Genomic DNA, 21663 nt, shown 5'->3' on the forward strand with positions numbered 1-21663 from the left:
ACTGCCAGGCATTCCTGGGGCAGGCGGCTGAGAGGAGAGGCAGGCTGCTGGAACTCAGGAAATCCCTCAGTCCTTCAGTGCACACTCAGCGGAGGTACCCACGGAACTCAAGGATCCCACCTAGAGACCTCCTCTCTCTGGCACTAGAGAGCTCACTACCCATCTAGGAGCACAGTCCTCTGAAGAGGCACATTCTTGCTAGGAAAGGGATTCGGGAAAACCAAGTCTGGAGCTGGTAACTGTGGCTCCCCCGACCTTTCTTCTCCAGACCGAGTCTCACTCAGGGCTTTTTGAGAGATTTACCTTGGTGTCTTCTACTGAAGAGGAGCCAGTTGCCAGCTGGACCCAGAACTGAGCATCAGTGTCCAAACTGCCATTTGCCACTGACTCCTGCCTCCCTCAAGCCAGAGCATAGTGACCCTCTTAGTTGAACCCTGGGCTACCAATAGCTATTTTCTGAAGAAATTATTGCACTGTTGGGTCCTACTGTCGGTGACCTTTCTGAAACAGGATAATTAATGTGCCCAGTTTGGGGAAACAGAGGCTCAGAGGGACAGGATGCTGTTCAGAGTGCTACGTGTACAGGGGTAGCTGTGGAGAGGACTGGGCCTCTTTGACCTCCGCCAACTCCCCATCTTCCCAGCACAGTTCTTCCAGCTGGACAGCGAGGCAGACCCCCCTTCCCCTCCCCACTTCCTGAGAGCCTCTCTGCTAAGCCAGGAAGGCGGGGGGGGGGGGGGGAGCCTGCAGCCCTCACATGGTCTTCATTACTGGCTAGGCGCGCAGAGCGAGGGGCCCTGGGCCCCAAGTGCTGCTGCTCCAGAGACGCTCAAGGCTTGACGTGGCCAACCTTCTTCGCTGGGGCTCTGGGGCTCTGGGGCTGTGGGGCTGTACATTCCTTTCCACTGAGCGAGTGCAGCTGGGAGGGGGGTCCACGATGGGAATGGAAAACCGGTGTTGGGGTTTGCTGGAACACTGAGTGGATGTCAGAGAGAGGTGACAGGGCTAAGGGACCACCAGAGGGTCTGCACCGTGCCTGCCAGCACACCCTGGGTATTGCCACAATGATCCTGGACACGTATCTGGGAAGTAGCAGACCTGGATTGAACCCATGTCTGTGGGGCAGCAAGCCAGGACAGCCCCTTTCTCTCAGGGTAATGTTTTTTGGGGACACCCTTCATGGGAAGCGGAGTTGAGGCCTGATGGGGGGGTCCCCTCCTGCCTTCTTCTGTTGCCAGAGGCCATGAGGGTGTGCTCTGGGTAGGCGCTGCCACTGTACCACCACCACAGAGGACTGGCCGGCTCCCCTTGTCTTTCCACAAGCTAAGAAGTTTTATAAACTTCCAATCTTGTGGCCCGAGCAGCCTTGGCCAGGAACCTTGTGGGAAAGCAGAAAGTGCTGAGGTTGGGCACAGGCAATCTGGGCCAGAGGCCACTTCCTGCTTCTCCCCAGGACCTTTCCTAAGCCTCTAGACCCAACTAGCCCTGTTCCCCGTGGTCCTCTAAACAGAGACTGTCTCCCCCCTTGAGGGATCCAAAGATGCTCCCAGCTCCAGCCACGGTATCTCCATCTTGCACTCCTGCTCTATGGTACTGGGCTCTCCTGGTGCTCAACACAGACCTTTGCATATGTAGTTCCTTCCACCTAAATACCCTTCCAGTCCTTGCAGTACACGCTGGGAGACAGTCAACCATCGTGATCTTAGAGGGCTCCCAGACATCAGAGGGAAAGTGACGTCACTGAGGAAATGACCTCATAGACTCCAGCCAGGGGCCTCAGAGGAAGCGACATTTTGATCCTCCGTCCCCAGCCAACTCGTTCGCCAAGCAGGACTGGGGTGGTAAGACCCCCAGGTCTAGGGATGATAAGGCCCCCCAAAGAGGCAAAGAGGAGCCACTGAGAATGGGTTGGAATCAGGGGCACAGGCACCAAGAGCACCCAGACAAGTGATGGGGTGGCTGGATAGGGCAGTACTTGGGTGAGGGTTGTGTGCTAGCATTCTCTCGAAGGTGGAAGTCACAAAGCATTTCTGGCTTGGGCACAATTCCAGGTTAGAGTACTGGATTGCTGGCACAAGTCTGTAATTCTGGGTGCCTAGTGGTCATTTGCCACTAGGCACATGGAACCTGGGAGGGACCTTGACCTAGGCATCAGGTGGGGCTGACGGCCAGAGACACATAGGGCTCAGCTCTTGGGAAGATGGAGCCACTGTGGATAGACAAGCCTAGGGAAGAAAACCAGCTAGGGCAAGAGGCGGGGGCAGATCCTGGCCCTCAGCTGTGCACCAGGGGCAGAAGATTTACTCTACCCATGGCCAGGATTCACCTGTGTGAAGATCAGGGGCTCTGCAGGATCTGGGGAGGCTCCGGGAAACTAAGTGATGGATATTCAGGGACACTGCCGCCCCTCCCGGCTGAGTGCCACAAGCATCCTACTCATGGCCATGTGTATCCCACTATAAGTTTTGTGTTTTGTTATTAGGTCAATGTATTTAAAAAAACAAAAGCATCCAGTGCTTGAGGCCAGTGGCTTGCAGATAAAGGCACTTGAGCCCACACCTGAGTCTCAAACCTGGGACCCAATTGGTAGAGAGAGAACTGGCTCCTGGAAGCAGTCTTCTGACCTCTGCATGCACACTGTGGCACACAGACCCTCCCAGAAATAAAACATAGCAAATACATTCTAAACAAACAAAAATACAGTACTTGGTGGTCAAGGCAGTGTGAAGTTTGGGCCTGAAGCCTGTGGCACCAAGAGACATCTCCCTAAGAGGAGTGAGGCTCCAGGCAGGGGGTCACTATGTCTGGTCTGAGGAAGAGGGACAGTGGAGGTCTTAAAGATGTGATCCTGGCCAGACAGAGGCAATGCTTCCTGGCATTGGCTGGGTAGTCCTCAGGTGGGGTTGACTTTAGAAAGCTACCATCTTTGGGGGGGCGAGTGGGACCTTAAGCAACTCCATATGGTTCTGTGCAATAGGATGGCCATATGATATCAAACCAGAGAAAAGGAGATGAATCAAAGCTCTCTCTGCTGGCTCTTCCATGAGAAATGTTTTCCTGAGACTTAAAGTAATCCATTGCTCCAAACAGAGAAAATATAGGATGTTTCCCTCCAATGCTATGTGGAGACTCATGAAAACACACAAGTATTTTAGGTGGACCTGCTTCAGACATAGGCTGCCAAGTGGGGCTCCAAGGAAGGGCAGGCCTATGTGAGTCCCTGAGAGACTCAATGTTGAGTGAGTGAGACCCTGAGAGACTCAATGTTGAATGAGACTCTGAGAGACTCAATGTTGAGTGAGTGGGACCCCAAGAGACTCAATGTTGAGTGAGACCCTGAGAGACTCAATTTTGTGTGGGTAGGACCCCGAGAGACTCAATGTTGAATGAATGAGACCCTGAGAGACTCAACATTGAGTGAATGAGACCATTAAAGATTTGATGTCAGGTGAGATTATGAGAGACGTAATACTGTAAAAAGTGAGGCCCCGAGAGACTCAATGTTGAACTGGTAAGACCCTGAGAGACTCAGTGTTGAATTAGATCCCAAGAGACTCAACTGTGTGTGAATTATACCCCGAGAGACTCAATGAGGTGTGTGTGAAATCTCAGGAGACTGTGATGTGAGACTCTAAGACCCTAAGACCCCAGTGTTGTGTGGATGAGACTTCAAGACACTCAGTTCTGTGTGAGCAAGACCCTCCACATTCAGTCACATCAGGATAAGATCCCACAGGTGAGGAAGTGTGATTTAAGAGTTGATCTAGAACCTTCTACAGAAGAAGAAAATTTGACCATGATGGAGTCACATCCTGCTGTGTACATCCCGCCTCTTTCTTCCCCTGGACAGTGTTCTTGTGTTGGCTTCACTTAGGTTGAGCCAGCGTTCTGCTGGCAGAGGGCTGTCAGGGACAAGGCTCATGCATGTGTGCACATGCACACCTGAAATCCCCACAGCCAGCGAGTGAGCTTGGCATGACAAGATTCAAAGGCAGAGAACAAATCCAGCTGTGCCTGTGAGTGCCGTGGGCTAGAGGGCGGCTCAGCGAAAGGAGAGCACGGAGTAGAGATGGCAGGCAGGGGGTCACCGAGAGTCTCTTCCCTTCTGTCACAATTGACTTAACCACTTGATGCTCTTATCCCTGTCTCAAAGGTACCGGGGGGGGGGGGGGGGGGGGGAGAAAGCTTCACCCAGTCTGTGCTCAGACTTGTGGGGCTGGCTCACATTTGCCCGCTGCTGCCAGGTGTTCCCTGATCCCTTCTAGGCTCTCCCTCCCAGAGCCTTGAGGGAACCAAACCCCATTTCCCCTGCTCTGCTTGAGCCTCTTTTCCAGGGCTGTCAAGTCAAGATCAGGGATCTCAGCAAGTAACATGAAGGAGGAGCCATGAGTGTAAGAAGGACCTGGCCTAGGGCTAAGCGGGGTGCTGGGCTCGATTCTTACTCCCCCATCACTGCTCCATTGAAGCCTCAACAAACTCTAAAACTTCTTGACCAGGAGTGGGGACAGGCTGAGTTCTCCTTGAAGATCCAGGGAGCCTCCAGATGGCAGCCGTCTTCTAGTCCTGGGGTCGTATCTCTCCACGTCTTGAGTGGGCCATCATCATCCTGGGGCACTGTGGGGAAACAGGACCCACACTGCTGTAGAGGCCTCCTTCCTGGGCCTGATCCTTGGGAAGGAGAATGGACTAATCTCAAGAAAGGGCCAATTTTCTTTGTAGCTTAGGGATGGAGCTGTATAGCACCAGGCAGGAGCATCGCCTAATCTCCAATGATCCAGGAGACCCCATCAGCCCAACCTGGGATTTCTGTGGTATTGTAAGCAAGGTCTCAGGGGACTGATGTAACCTCTCCAGAATGGAGGGAGGCCAACGTATGGCAGGGCTGGGCTTGTTGGGCTTGCATTGAAGAGGGTGCAGGTACAGGATCCTGGGATCTGTCAGCTGCAGACAAGCCTAAGCTCCAGGTCAGCTTAAGGAATGAAGACATCTTCCTCCTCCCTCCTGGCCTCCTTCTCCCCACTCCTGAGGCAGTGCCAGGCAAGTGAGGACATCCTCAGTGGCCCCCCTGTGACCTTACATAGCCAGCTTCCAGTAACTGCTGCCCTGAGTGTCTCCAGGTACTCCCCCAGACACCCTATCTAGGCCCCATATACAGCCTTGGAGATGCCTGCAAAGATGGCTGACCTCTCCCGCTGGTTCATACACGACTGCCCGTGTGTCCTCTGCCTTCTTCTCTGTCCCTGCAGCTATGGTCCCTGATGAGGCTGTTTCCTTTGCTTCACAAACCCCTCTGCCATCTAGCTCCTGTCACAGTGACAACGAGCCTGGAATGCCACTTCCTTGGGATCCAACTCTGGGCCTCCGCTGTGGCCTCTCCTTCCTACAGTTCTGCCTGCATGGCCCTCCATGGCTGGGCTGCCTCATCTTCCAAGGCTCATATGACCTGTTTTCCCTGGGTTCCCCACATGTGGGAGCTTTCTTTCTCCACAAGACCCCACATCTAGGTGGGGCTCCACCGGGAGCACCGGGGAAGGAATGTTCTGCAAAGGGCTGTGGGTAAATAAGCGAATGAAAGCATGAATACATGAATAAGTGAATGTGCGGACGGTGGGGCCTCAGCAGGGTGTGGGCCGCTCTCCCCTCTCCTTCTGGAGACAACACAAGTCTCTGTGCAATCTATTTTCCAGGCCCCTTTCCCCCTTCCCAGCGGGCCAACGGGGCCTCCCTCTCCAATGTGCATCAAGGCCAAAGCTCTGGGCCTCTCCCTTGCCTGCTGTCAGCGTGGGCATGACTTATGTGGCTGCTTGGCCCCTGCTTCTCCGGCATGGGGGGATTAATCACCCTGTCGCGGGAGAGGGGGGCCGATTCTGGTAAGCCAGAGAAACAAGGATGGGGCCGCCTGTGTGCTTGGTGGGGAGCTGAGCAAACCTTGAAGCGGGTGGAATGGCTGCAAGCAAGGGCCCTGGGCCCCCAGGGGTCCCTCCGCCCCCTTGGCAGGGCAGACTGCATCAATATTCTGTGCACAGGGCTGGTGAGGCCCTGAGTGACTCACACTGGCTGACTAATCTGAAAGTAAGCTGTGAGTGGGAAGCTCAGAGAATCTTAAAAACTAAGTGATGGAGACCTGACTTCTTGTTCTAGAATTTTCCTTCTGCTAGGAAGGCTGCTCTGCCTCTACTGATAATATAAGTCTTTGGTTTGTTTCCCTGCCATGAATCCATGAGGTAATTGTGGCCCAGTTGGGACTTGAAGACTCTAGGTTGCTGGACCTCAGCAAATCAGTCAAACTCACAGAGCAAAGGAGACAACAAGCCCCAATAGCAAGACAGTCCCCGAAGGTTGTACCCACAAGCAACACGCAGTGGCACATGACACAGGCCTGGGAGGCACATCTGTGAGCCAGGATGAACATGACTTGTCTAGGTGCGGTAGGCTATGGACACTGTGCTCCCTAGACTGAGGACTTACTGTGTAAAGGACAGGACTATCCTCTCATGCTTACAGATGGGTGAGCCAGAGGCACAGGAAGGTGAAGTAATTCACCTGAAGCCACACAGCTGCTAGGTGCAGAAGGGAGGCTAGAAGCCCGGATGTTAGCTGCAGGCAGCTCTCCCATCTAGCTTACCACCCCACATTAGGGAGAGATGTGGAACCAGGTCTTTCAGGTTTGAGGGGGCAACTGTGTGTGTGTGTGTGTGTGTGTGTGTGTGTGTGTGTGCGCCCCTGTAAGTTCTTGTGTGTTTGAGTACATGTGTGTGTGAGTGCACATGTCTGTGTGTTTATGGGAAGGTCAGAGCTCAAGCTTAGTGTCATTTATCAGGTGCTATCTGTCCACTTTGTGATTTGAGATGGGGGTCTCTTACTCACTCTGGAGTTTTCTCATAAGGCTAGGCTGTGTGGCCAGAAAGGGCCACCCCCCCATCCTCTTGTCTCCACCTCCCGAGCACTGGGATGAGAAGCATGCACTACTTGGCTTTTAAATAAAGATTTATTTGTTTTCATGGTCTCCTGGGCAGCTTGCTCAAGTAAAAGGTGCTCCAGGGCCCTGAGACAACAGCTTTCCTCTGCTCCAGGCCACACAGAGAGAAGGAGGGATGGAGAGCTTGAGCGCAAATTCCCCACATCCAAGCTCCTAAGCTATGGAGGCCAATATGTTTCACCCATGCATGTCTTTGGAAAAGCAAGGTAAATGTTTGTGCCTCAGTTTACCTCAGAACATGGAAATTCTAACAACAGATACTGAAAGGTTTATTGCTTATTTTTTTCTGTGTGTGCATGGTCATGAGGGTGTGAATGTACAGGTGGGTGGGCATGTACGGAGCCCAGAGGCCGACATCAGGTGCCTTCCTCAATTTCTCTCTTTACTTGTTGAAACAGGCTCTCTCATAGACTCTGGAGTTTACAGGCTGGCTGGTCAGTGAGCCTGGGAGATCTGTCTGTCTCTAGAACCCCAGTGCTGGGGTTACAAGTGTGCATCGCTATGCCTGACTTTTACATGGGTTCTGGGAATCTGAACTCAGGTCTTCATGCTTGTATGGGAGACATTTTACCCAATGAGTCATCCCAGCCTCCAAGAGCATGTCCCTAAGTGGCTCTTTGTGCATACATTGTCATCTTCATCCTCCCCCCCCCCCGCCCCCCCCCTCTCTCTTTCATTCTTTGAGACAATGTGCCATGTAGCACAGGCTGGCCTTCAAATTGCTACATAGCCCAGAGTAACACTGAACTATTGATCTCTCGGCCTCTACTTCTTGAGTGCTGACATAACAGGCCCACCCAGTTTGTGCAATGCCGGGTACTGAACCCAGGGCTTTGTGCACCTACCAAGTGAGGCTCATCAGCACTCCAGTGCTCTCATGGACCCTCTTCTTTGAAGGTGAATGTGATGCACAAACAGACCAGGACAAGTGAGAACTTGGGGCTGGCTTTGGGGATGCACTTGAGAAAGATGACCCCAAAGTCCCTTTTCTTCTCTTACTGACTGTGTGTTTTGGGGCAAATGTCTCAGCCTCTCTGAGACCTTGCAACTTCCTACAAAAATTGGTGACATCATGAACCATGTTTCCTGGGAAACTTGGAAAGTCCTGATGCGGCAGCTCATCGAGGACGCCTGGCACACAGCCTGGCACTTTTAAGGTGCCCATTAGCACTTGCCTCAATGATTATGAGAGACTGGCACCCAGCCCGGGCAGGCTCACCTGCCTTGCAGCCCCAGCACGCTCTGTGGTCACCTCCCTGTTCTCCGGGAAGATGATGGACAGAAAATTGAAAAACTTAGTCCTAGGAGTGTCTTCCTTCCCAGAGGCCCCTTCCTCTGCCGTGAGGCAGAGATAACATCCTCCCAAATAGGTTTCATGGAGTCAACCCATTACAAGTGGGGACATGAGTGAAGATAGCAGCCGTCTGTGAGTCCTTAATATCCTGCCTGGCACGCGGGCAGAATAAGAGAACAACAGAGGCGAGACAGCCCAGCTGCAAACACTCTGTCCTGTCCTCTCGGCCATCCATCAGCCTGGGCGAGTGTCAGGCGGTTTCAAGGACCCCAGGTTTGGGAAATATGATCGCCATAGGGATGGGGTCAAATGTACCCTTTCAATATGAGAGCTGTTTAAAATGCATTGTCTTCAACAGCAGCAGAACAAGCAGTCCTGGGTTACCTGGGCTTTCTAATCACACTCCATGAGGCTTTTCCACAGTGTGGGCTGCTATCGAGAGTCAGTGGTGTGCTTGGGAGACAGATCCCACAAGAGGTGACAAGCAGATGCAGACAGTGGTCTAGCCCTGGACAAGTGGATGCAGACAGTGGTCTAGCCCTGGACAAGTGGATGTGGACAGAAGTCTAGCCCTGGTGTTTTCTGGCTGGTTCTGACCCAGTTACTTCCCCATATCTGTCTCTGCAGTGGGTCATTGGCCACCCAAGCTAGGTCAACCCACTGCCTGCAAGGCGCTGGGCTGGGGCCAAGGTGCAGAGAACCCAAGAGGTGGCTGTGTACCCTAGGAGTCTCAGAGAGGAGACAGGCACAGGCGCCTGGGGTCCCTAGTGGTGATCTCACTCCAAACATGGCTGTAAATTCCACTCCCGGCTGGCAGGCCCTGAATTTACATCTGCAGCCTAGACCTCTCTCTTGAGCTAGGCTCTCCATTTAAGAGTCTCTCATGACGACTGCACAACCATGTCCCCTGGGCATCTGAGATGGTGCCCCGGTCCTCCCTGTACCTCTTCCTATGTAGCCTTCCAGTGTTGCCCAAGATGGGGGTCTTCGTGACACTTCTTTCCCAGGCACCTCACAGCTATCTCGATGGCGAGTGCTCAGGGACCCATCTCCCTAGAGCGACTAGCCTCCAGCTACAGCTCATTCTCTTTTGATGACTATCAGGCACCCACCTGGCCTGTTAGTCACCCTCCACCTGGCCTCACCTCAGTGTCTGAGGGAATCGTGTGTGTGTGTGTGTGTGTGTGTGTGTGTGTGTGTGTGTGTGTGCATGTAAATGTGTTCTGTGTAAGCCCATCAAAGGCTCTTAGGATATTCAGCCAAACTCAAGTCCTTACCAAGCCTCTCTAGTTCCTAGTGACTCATCTTTCCTGGCCTTGTCTCCACCATTCCATCATGGCTCTCACTCCCCTACAGCCACATAGACCCCCTATTTGTGCAAAAACATTGAGGCCACACTCCCACCCCAGGGCCCTTGTACTTCCTGGATTTCTAGCTGAATGTTAATACCTCCCCAGGGTGTGGCAAACTTTTCCTGGGGAGATGCAACACACACATACTCATCCCAGACAGGGAACCCACCACAGACCAAAGTACACAAATCACCAAAGTCCAACTTGGTGAACCAATGAGTTTTACTGGGTTCCTTATAGGAATCTGGGTGAGGGATTAGTTACAGGATCAGAAAGGACTCAGAGACAGCTGCATCACCAAAGCCCACTCCTGCATGGGTGACAGCTAACAAAGCTGGCAACCTGGAGCATATTAGACAGCCTTCAGGCAGCTCAACAGGTTGGCGATTGTCCTCTCCAGGTGCCCCCATGGGCTAAATCTCTTCCAGACAGGTCTCAGAGTCTTAGCTGCTTGTCTTATCTGGGTCTTATTCTCAGCTCTGCTTCCTTTAGTCTAAGACAGACTCTCAGTTTTTATTGTTTACTCTGGGGGGGGGGTAGTGAATCTAGTCAGTTTCGGGGACTTCCTGAAGCTAGCTTCAGTTGTTACTTTCTTGCTCAAGGAGCTTCTGGTAAGAAACTGTTACACAGTATCCCCGACAGAGCTATGAGTCTGTATCTACAAGCAAATCTTTCCCCAGCACTCTGAAACCTGACCTTGTACCCTGCATCCCATCTGGGGCCACCCATACCCGCTTGCCATTTTGTTTGCTGTCTGTCTCTGTGAATAGAATGTAAGTTCCTGTGCCAGGTGGTTTTCCCCGATGGCGCCAAGAATTCAGAGAAGGAATGGCTCCCTGAGCTCATGGTTTCAGAGGTTTTAGCTCACAGTCAGCCGAGGTTGTTGCTTCTGTGCTATGGTGAGGTGGAGCAGAACACTCACCTCATGGTGGCCCAGAAGTAGGGCATGAGGCTGAGGACATGATATGACCCCCAGGGACACACCCTGAAGGATCCACTTCCTTCAACTAGGTCAATGTCCTATGGGTTTTTTTTTTTTTGTTGTTGTTGTTTTGTTTTTTGTTTTTTGTTTTTTTTACCTCTAGGACCCCATCAAATCAGGAACCTCTTCATAGTGATCCATGGATAAGGAGAGAGGTCTCACTGTCCTGTCAGCTCCCAAAGATGTCACTTGTGAATAACCAAGTCCTCAGCACAGCATCTTGGGGAACATTCCAGAGTCACATCATGACAGTGTAGGAGTTTGATGCTGGTGAGCATTCAAGGGAGTCACACACACCCATCCAGACGGCAGTCTCTCAGCTCCCTTCTGACACCCCAAGGCAACCTGTCTCTGGCCAGCTGGACCCCTAAGCCCCATCCCACTCCCCCACCAGCTCATCCCTTTTTACTAGGTACAGTGGGCAACTGCTCACCTGGCCATACATTTGCTGGGACAGCAATGTCCCCTAGGTTGCTTCTCATTTCCAAAGACCTCTTTGCTTCTCTCTCCACAGTCTTCTTTCATGCTTCCCTTCTGGAACCTTCAACCATTTTATTCCAGCTATTTCTCCTTCTAGATGCCCTCTGGCCATCCCTGGGAAATATCAATGCACAAGTGAGACCTTCTTCTTCCCACAAACCCTGTGTTTCATCCTCAGCCTCACTCAGGGTAGCCTGATGGAAACTTGGGGTCTTCCTCTTCCCAAGCCTTGCTCTGACTACCCTTGGCTTCCCTTCAGCATTCCCTCCAATGTCCGTTCAACCAAGATGCCCTCCAAGTCCTACTCAGAGAGCAGCTTGAGGGGGCAATTGGCTGCCAGGTCCTATTCAGTGAGCAGCTTGAGGGGTGATAGGCATCAGCCAGCATGAAGGGGAGACACTCCTGCCTGCAACGAGCCCTGAAGGATGAGCCTCTTCGGAAGCTTCTAGGCTGTGTGCCCTGTGTTTTCTGTGGACACAATTCGGTTTGATTCGTTTTACAAACATTTACCCAGCCCGGGCTGTGTGCAGAGCACTGCCAAGCCCAGGGGAGGCCTGAGCCTGCCTCAATCCCCCTCCCTGCTCTTCTCTTTCCTCTCCCCTTCCCCCTGCTGCGTTTCCCTGCCTCCTACCCTTTCCCCTAGGCAGCCCTCCCCCCCCCAGCCTCTGAGCCCTCCCACTGCCACGCTGCCCTAGTGGAGGGAAAGCAGTGTTGTGGGCATGTGCTATGCTGGCGGCCATGCTTGATGCCCAGGAAGGGGGACCTAAGTGGAGACAGGGGCCAGGGTAACGACACCCCCATCTCCATGCAGTCACTGCCACCACCATGATACTCAGAAAGTAGCCACTGCCCAGCCACACACACTACCAGGAACTCTGATGACTTTCAGACAGACCATTGGGCCTATACATGACCATCATGGTGGACCTGGAACTTGGGACAGCCGTGTGGACCTCCTGGAGAAAGGAGTGTAGCCTCCTGCAAATGGACCCAGCTCAGAGTCAGGTCAATAACACAGGTAGCTTGCCCTGACCTCATGTCTGCTGTATGCCAAGCATCGGCTGAGTGTGTTTACAGAGACCGGAATTCCTGCACTCTCCCTTGAGAGGAAAATGAAGGCACAGAGAGGTTTAGTAACCCGATCAAAAACACACAGCAGAGCAAGAATTTGCTGTGACGAGTGATTCATAACATTCATAAGTTATAAGACTGAAATTGTCACAAGGGCAGGTAAACTGGGCTCTGGGCAGCAAAGCCGTGGTGGTGACAGGAAGCCCCTTGCTTATGCCTGGCTGATGAGACAAAGGGACTTTTCTTAGCTGCCCATGTTCGTTCCTTTGCTCATTTATCCATTAGTCAAACACTAACTTAGCAGCCAGGCTCCGGGGACTCGGGGACCACTCGAATGTGCTTCCTCTCTACCTGAAGTTGCCAGCAAGAATACATCGCCAGAAGCATTGTGGTTTGATGAGAGATAGGGAAGACACAGGCTGATGGGGCTGCCTGCAAGCAGACAGGGCCTCCTCCCTGTGTCCTGCCAGCCGCCAAGAGACCCCCTCGGGAGCAGACCTCGGCTGCCCTGAAGTGCCCAACACTGATTTCGTTCCCTCTCCCCTCGTCTTTCTCGCCCACTTCTAATTCATCTGGCGGCTCTGGTGTTCCTTCCTAAGCCCTGCTAAAGCCTGGCAGAATGAAATGGGGATAAATGACATGAAAGCTGTCAGCCACGGCGCCTGGGATCACCGGATCTGCCCTCCATCCGGCGCACCTGCCCAGAGGTGACTAGACAAATGCCGAGAACTTAATTGCTCCAAGACTTGACTTTTTTATTACAGCCAGAAGTCTCCAAGGCTGACCTTATGTCCCTTTCTCCGTGCCCCCTCCTCCTCCAAGCCAGACACAGAACAAATGCACGGGGGAGGGAGGGTCCTCTGACGCCTCTGAGCAAGATCCATCAATGCACAACCCCCGCTGTGTGAGTCACGCATCAGCATCATCAAATAAACTGAAGAGTGAATTTGCTCTTGTCTTCTAAAGCACAGCCTCCTCCTTCTGTTCCCACTTCCTTCCTGTTCCCCTTTAGAAACAGGGTCTCCTGTAGCCCAGGCTGGCCTCTCACTTGCTAGGTAGATGAGGATAACCTTGAATTTCTGATCCTTTTGCTTCCATCTCCCAAGCACTGTGATGAGAGGCCTGTCTCATCATGCCCAGTTTTATGTGGTGCTGGGGAGGAAGCTCAGGGCCTTCTGCTTTCTACTAACGGAGCTACATTCCCCAGCTACCCCTCTCTTTTCATGAAAAAAAAAAAAGCCACTAGACCACAGGTCAGGGACCTCTCTGCCCCTCTAATCAGCCCAGCTTCCTTTTGGAGGAAGGGGGCAACTTACACTGTTTCCTTCTTCTTCCTTCTGAATTTTCTAGAAGGGGAGGGTTGACATAGCTCAACACTAGCCCACTCTTTGTGACAGAGGTGAACACCATGGGCAAGGGTCTCAAAGGGCTAGGGGTGCCGCTGTTGAGAGCCAAGGAGAGCCAGACCAGAATGGGGACCCCCCCTGAACAGGAACCCCATTCTTTCCAGTCCATACCTCCTGCACTGCCTCAGCAAGCTCGCCACACCCCCGGGCCCTTCCCTGTCCGCCATCCGCCACTGCGTCTTTTTGCACACCGTGTCGGGGGACCAGAACCAAGAGACAACCCGAACAAAACAAACTAAAAAGGGACGGAGAGAGTGAGAGGGCGCTCAGCAAGATCCTCTCCGTGCTTCTATTGCCAGGGACATGCTCAGCTGCAGAATGTTCAAGGCTTCAGGCAAGCTCCGTGTCAACATCCTCTTCTCTGGAGACATCAGACATGACCTTGAAGGCTTTGATCCTGGCCATGCGTTGGCGAGCACTGTGGATGGATGCAAGGCCACTCTCGCTCTGTGCTAAAGCAAAAGCTTCAGATGTAGCTCTCTCTCGAGTACATGACCAGCCTGTCAATGTCACTGCTGGGCTGCCAGGGCTGCTTTCTCCCAGTGGCAACTTTGAGTTTTCTCAGTGGAAAAAACGGCCCAGGTCTCACCAAGCACTGCGTTCATTTTGCAAAAAATGAAGTCTGCTCTCTGAGTCTGTCCAAGATCATCCTGGACTATTTAGGCAGCTGGGGCAAGTCTGGGCCCTACTCCTAGGGTAAAGGAGAGATCAGGACTGTACCCAGCAAAGAGCTTATTCTTGACTCCCCACCACAGGATGGACTACCTGGCTCTCACTGCTTTCTCAGGATGCTGTGGAAAATTCATTCAAGAGTCAATCATTCCACAGAGTTCCAGGACAGTCTCATCCCTGAAGGGGACTCTATGCCCAGAGCAGTGGTCCTCCATCCTCCCAGTCCCTAACGGTCACTCATTCAGGTTCTGTCTCCAGAACCTCCCTCTTCTGGTCATTCCGTGTAAATAGAATCAAAATACTGGAAGTCCATGCCTGGCTTCTTTCATGACACCTAATGTTGGGAGATTTACCCCAGTTGTGGTCTGTTTCAGACTTAATTTCTCTTCACAGCTGAATACTATTTCACTGGAGGGCTGGACTGCAGTTTCCACATCTACTCAACTGCCTGGGTACACTTGAAGGAGGCACCTTATGGTCCTTGTGAAGAAAGGAGCGGTGAACGCATGGGTACCTGTCCCCGAGGGCTACAGTTTGTCATCCCTGAGGTCTTAGGAGTGTTTCCAAGTGTGGTGCACTTGTGTGTGGATGGGGAGTTTGGGCGTAGATGCTCTGCTAAAGAAGTGTCTAGCTGCATGGGAGTGACCACCCTTATCACCCAGCATTGCTTGAGTGCTACTGATCTGGCACTTTCCACACCCACTTTTAATCTGTGATCCTCATTGCTGGTTGAAGCACCAATTAGAACTAATTACACATTTTTGTACTTAAGCACGTGTGTGTGTGTGTGTGTGTGTGTGTGTGTGTGTGTGTGTGTGTGTGTGTGATGTGCAATAACAATGGAAAAGGAAGATCTGAAAGAGAGAAATGAGGTGTATAGGGAAGGCTTGGAGGGAGGAAGGGGTAGGGAGAAAAAATTATAATCTCAAACAAGCAAACATTGAAGTGCACTTTGAAAGGTAAGCCGGGGCTGGAGAGAGAGCTCAGTGGTTAGGAGCACTTGCTGCTCTTGCAGAGGGTGCAGACTTGGTTCTCAGCACCCACATAGTGGCTCACTACCATCTATAACTCCAACTCCAGGGGATCCAATACCCTTTTCTGGTCTCCTTGGGCACCAGGCGCGCATGTGGTACATATAGACAAACACTCATACAATAAAATAAATAAACAAATCTTTTTAAAGTGAAATAAAACCTGGGGCTGGGACGTGGCTCAGCTGGTAAAGTGTGGTAAAGTGTTTGCCTGACGTGCACAAAGTCCTACCGCTGACCCTCCACTGCGTAACCTAACATGCCACCCCCAAGGCCTCTAATTCAAGCACTTGAGAAGCTGAGACCGTGTCAAACAAACAAAAAACCAGTAAGATGAACCGACTGGGCCTGGTGCAGGCTCATAATCCCAGTTAGTTACTCAGGAAGCTGAGGCAGGAAGATTATAATTTCAAGTCCCAACCTGGGCTACAGAGCTCAAGTCCATTCTGGTAAACTCAATGAGTCTCTGTCTCAAAATAAAAAGTTAAAAAAGCCTGGCTGGCTAGCAAGATGCCTCAGCTCCGGTGAAGCCTAATGACCTGAGTTTGACCCCAGACAAACCTGGTAGAAGGAAAAAAAGCCAACTTTTGCATATGCTCTGGCCTCCACATGTGTGCCGTGGGAGGTCAAGCACACATCCATCACTCGCTCATTCACTCACAAACCCCCTCCCTCACTCAATCAAAGACAGGATGTAGCTCAGCTGTGAGCACTTGGCTAGCACTGCATGCATACAACAACAACAACAACAGCAACAATAATAATATATGAAAAGTAAGCCAAAGAGAGTCTCCTCTTGGCAGTGCTTCTGTGTCACCCACACGTGTCTAGCGGGGGTGGGACTTGAGCAGGGACTTGAGGTACACACAGCACAAAGCCCTGTCTTAGCAGCTGAGGTACTCCTCTGACCCTCCCAGTCACCCTTGATCCCCATGGCAGACCCTCGATGGCTGTGTGAGCTTGGCCGGGGTCTTCTGGACATACCTGGAGCTTAGGTACAGCTGCATCTGTGTGTCTGTCCCACCTGAGGCCAAGTTTCCATGCCTCAGTCAGGGGACAGGGAAACATGAAGTCTTCAGACTCCTACTTAGGGGGGGATCACCTAGCACAAATAGAAGAACCCCTGAAAAAGTGGCAGGTGCTGCCTGGTGAGAGTGTGGCCTCTTGCTTTGGGGCCTGCTGGTAACTATTGATTCCTTGGGGAAACTGAGGTACAGGCTGTGTAGTTCAGAAGATGTTAAGATGCCTGCCTGGAGCCTTGCAGGAGTGGTGCACGCCTTTAATCCCAGCACTTGGGAGGTAGAGACAGGTGGATCTGTGAGTTTCAGGCCAGCCTGGTCTACAGAGTGAGTTCCAGGACAGCCAGGGCTACACAGAGAAACACTGTCTTGAAAAAATAAAAATAAAGGAAAAATAAGTTGCATGCTTGGGAGGGGGAAGCTTGAGTTTGGTACTGATGGAGTTTAAGGGATCTGGGTGCTTTGGAGAGAGACCCAAATGAATGAAAAGCAAGAAGATACAGGGAACTTCTGGAGTTATATGAGCCAAATGACACAGGGATAGGACAAGACACCAGGGTCAACTTTAGCCAGCACCCACGGGCTGGAGACTGGGGATTGGTATTTCAACCATAGTACCCATAGCTCATACCCATTCCAAGTTTGCCAACACTACATCCCATCCCTCCAGCTGTGACAGGGAATGGGTAGCACTAGCTTTATTAGCCCAGTTCCTCTCCCACTGTGGTCAGACTTTCTTTGGGCCACCAATTCCCAAATAATGACAGAGACTTCTTATTAATTATGAATGCTTGGCCTTTACTTAGGCTTGTTCACAACTAGCTCTTATAACTTAAATGAATCCGTTTATATTAATCTATGTTATGTGGCTCATTACCTCTCTTCCATATTGTATGTATGACTCCTCCATATGTGGCTGGCAAAATCTGCATGCCTCAGATACTTCTGAATTCCTTTCTCTCCCTGGAAATGTTGCCTATCCTCTCCTGTCTAGTTATTGGCCATTTAGCTCTTTATGAAACCAGCCAGAAAGTGCCTTAGGCAGAGACACATCTTCACAATGTACAAAAAAATTATCCCACAACATCCCACCACGCATCTGGACCAAAGCAATGCTCTGGAAGGTTCCTTCTGGTGTCTTCCCAGAGTCTGTCTCCTTGGTCTTTTTTCAGGACCTTTTCAGCCTCTAGTAGCCAAACTTGATTTTTTTTAAAGGAGTCTTATTGACATACTGTTTGTAAACCGTGAAGATTACCCATTTTAAATGTATAATTCAATAGTGTTGAGTAAATTTGCAGAATTGTACAACCATTACCAGAATCTAATTCTAGAACATTCCTTTTAGCAAAAAGAAAACTTGAGACCTGTTAGTCTGTTGGAGATTTGAGCTCTTAGATACCTGGCATCCCTTGCCCACAAAGGGTCCAGCTGGGCTCAGTTCCCTGCCCAGTGCTGCCCGTGGACCCTCACTCGGACTTACTCATTCTCTTGCCTGAGTAGTCCAGTGGGTAACCCTTAATCTAAGGGCAAGTCTGGAAATCACAGAGAACCCTGGATGACAGGAGCCAAGGCTGTAGGTTGAGAGCTTGCTGGTTAGCTCTGCTGTGTACATGAAGCAGAAACTCCTGGTCCAATTTGGATCAGGCTGGCTCCCCTACTGTATCCTGTGCACAGAGGTGTCTTTTCAGAACAAAAGGACCAGACACCATTGAAGACAAGACAAATAGCCCAGGTGGTCCAGCCTCACAGAATGCCTCCATTGTTGTTTCCTCAAAAATCTTCATCCAGAACAACTTTAGAGCTGCTAGCTGAGATGATCCAGCCTCACAGACTACTCTAGCAGGGACTTCACTTTCTAGAATGCACTTGCCCATCACACAGAAACCAGACAAAAACTGATACAGCTAGCTGTCCCAGGACTTGACCATTATCCCAATTTTCTCAGGGTCCCCGAAAGATACAGTTGTCCCCAGACAGCAGGAAGTAATTTTAAGAACACAACACCCACATTCCCAAGAGGTGGGGTGGGTGGTTTGGGGTCATTCATTGGGTTATGGATGTTTGTTGTCGTTTAGGGGGGATTGGTTACAAGTTGTTATTGGTCATGGTCAGGGAGGAAACTAAACAAAAAAGGTCATATTATAGGATTTCATTGTTTCTTTTTCTTTATACTTCTTTCTCTCCTATCTAGTTTAGGAAAAAAAAGGGGGTGGGGGATGAAAAGAAAAAGGGGGGGGATATAGAAATGATAGGCTAAAAGGTTAGATATTGAATCTACTTTTAAACTAAAAAGCAACTACTATTCTCAAACATTTTACATTGGTATGGATTTTTATATATTGATACAAATTTAAGGTTATTTTTGTTATAACATTATATATATACATATATATATATGTATATATATAATGTTTCTACTCTTGTTTAAGGTATTGTACCTATGCAAGTCACTTAAAAAATGTAACAGAAAGTTCTAGTCCTTGAAAGCTACTAATGCAAGTTAGTAGTTAGTCATCTATAACAATCAAACTTGTAATCATGTTAGGTGTGTTTTCAAGGTTGAACAGATTTATATTTTAGATAGATATGTGGTCTTCAAACACTTCAAGGACTTACACAATATGGTATTTACGATGTTTTAATAACATAAGGCTTTTCATGACAGAAAGATATATCTGTTCCTGGTGGCACCAATCTACTTCAAAGAATATGATGGGCATCAAAGAACCTCCATATGGAGTTTGCTTTCAGTGTAGAAAAGCTAGCCACTGGGCAAGAAACTGCCCTTGTCTCAACTGTGGACAGTATGCTGTCCAAAATGGACAAGCAGGACACAAAAGAAGTCAACTGCCAAACTTTGCCAAAACAAAGTAGGCCAGTCCATTAAAATTCCTGATTCACAGAAAGTCTGTCAGATATTCTAGGCCTGTAGGCCAAAGATGGATGCCTCAATGGTGCAGAGGAACCTTGGGTGACTTGTCCAGGTGGCCAGCTGCCTCTGTCATTTCTATCAATTTGGAAGTTGCTTGCTCTGTACTTCCTGTTTACTGAGGGAGACCTGGGGAGGGAGCTGCAGTGAGGACCAGGTCTGGCTTTCAGCCCTACAAGAACAGAATACACCCCTGGCCCAAAGAGAATAGAGGGTAGAGCCAGGGGGAGTTAGCTGGTGCAAAAATAAGATGGTTATTTTTGCCAGCCTTGGTGGCCCACACCTGTAATTTCATTACTCAGAAGACTGAGGCAGGGTGATCACAGGTCAGAGGTCAACCTGGCTATAGAGTGTTATCTTATTTCAAAACAAACACAAAAGTTATATTTTTCTTAGCAAAATTTAGTTTCTTCGCCAGGGCTCAGAGGAATTGGCACTGGCACTCCTGTACCCCGCTGTATGTCCCCAGCTGTCTGTGCCTGTGCTGTGACCGCGTTAGGGCTGGGAGGTTCCCTGGGGTAGGGTGTCTGGTACACCCCAAGATATACAGCAAAATCTGGCCTCTTCCTTAAACACGCCACAGCCGCCTTTTTCCTCCCCAGGCACAGCCCATGACACCTCTGGATATGACCAGGAGCCTCCTTCCATCAGAATCAGAGAACCACTAAGCCTGGAACAGTCCCCAGAAGAGGGCATGCTGAGCTTCCCTACCCCGCCCCACCTCCCAAGTCAGCCTCTCTACAAGATTCTGTAGGAAAAGAAATGGTGAATTCATCAATTCTTTCCCCCGCCTTCTCTTCCTTTGGGTTGACTTTTTTAAAACTGTAAGATGTTGGGTTTGTGGCTGGGTGGCAGAGCACCCGCTTAACATGAGCAAAGCTCTAGCTTCATCCTTCACCACAATCATATAAACATGATATAGCGTTACTATAAATGTACATAACAAATATATCTTTTTTTTTGGTCTTTCGAGACAGGGTTTCTCTGTGTAGCTTTGCGCCTTTCCTGGGACTCACTTGGTAGACCAGGCTGGCCTCGAACTCACAGAGATCCACCTGGCTCTGCCTCCCGAGTGCTGGGATTAAAGGCGTGCGCCACCATCGCCCGGCTAACAAATACATCTTTTAACTACTTAAAATAGTATTCATTTATTTACTTACTTACTTACTTAGCCCTGGATGCCCTGGAACTCACTCTGTAGACCAGGCTGGCCTATAACTCCAGAGATTCACCTGCCTCTACCTGCCAAGTGCTGAGATGAAAGAAATGCGCCACCATCAACAGGCCCTATTTACTTTTTATTGCGTGTCTGTTTATACTTATGTGCATATATGCCATGGACCGTGTGTAGAGGTCAGAGAACAACTTGCATGGGATGGATGCTCTTAGTCCACAATGTGAATCCTAGAAACTGAATTCAGGATGACCAGGCTTGACTTTTCCCATCGGCCCCTTGTGCCAGCCCCCAATATTTGGCTTTCTGAGAAACCATCATGCTATTTAAAAAGAATTTTTTTTGACTGTAGTGTGGCGGCACACGCCTTTAATCACAGCACTGAAGAGACAGAAGAAGGCAGATCTCTGTGAGTTCAAGGCCAGCCTAGTCTACAGAGTGATTTCCAGGCCAGCTGGGGTTACATAATGAGACCCTGTCTCAGTAAATAAATAGATTTTTTTTTTCTGAGTCAATTCTTGACTTTTGGGTTTTGAACTTGACCCTGGAGGTCCCCATGTCTCTGTCTTCTCAGACAGTGGAGAGCAGGTATGATGTGGATATTAAGGACTCTTAAGGAGTCACTTGAGTTCTGGACCCTTTACTTGTTACTTTTTTGCATATCAGAACAGCCGAGTGACACACGGACGAAAGGCTGGTTTCAGCTCATGATTTCAGAGACTTGAGTCTATAATGTTTGCTTCTGGTAGTTCTGGCCCTGGAGAGGCAATGCATCACGACAGTGGAAGCATGGAAGGGACCAGAGACAAGATCCCCCTTGGCCTACCTCTTGAGCTTTTCAGAACCTCACCAATAGCCAGCTGGCGACCAAGTCCTCAGCATGTGAGCCTTTTTACTCAAATGCTTTCTGAATTACCCAGTCCTGGGAGTAGGGGTTTGGAGAGTGGGGTTCTGGACTGAAGCAGCTTTTGTCACTTAGCAGGACAAGTCCCTAGAAAAGCTGGCTTGTGGAAAAGCATAGTTGTGTTCCCTGTAGGCCCGAGCTGGTGACTGGAGATTCAGACCTTTGCACGGTCCCCTAAGTTCTCCAACCATTAAGCATGAATACAGTATTTTTAGCCTGGAAATATTTGCAGGGGAGGAGCTGCCCGACACCTACAGGGGCCATAAAATAATTTCCATAAAGCAGCTGAGAACACCTCACATGGAACACTGCAAGGGCCTGTGAGCCCTCCAAGATCAACACTGCCCCAGTGCCCGCCAAGGCCCCGAAC

Source organism: Peromyscus leucopus, chromosome 14, assembly GCF_004664715.2.
Source record: "Peromyscus leucopus breed LL Stock chromosome 14, UCI_PerLeu_2.1, whole genome shotgun sequence".
NCBI classification, from domain to species: Eukaryota; Metazoa; Chordata; class Mammalia; order Rodentia; family Cricetidae; genus Peromyscus; species Peromyscus leucopus.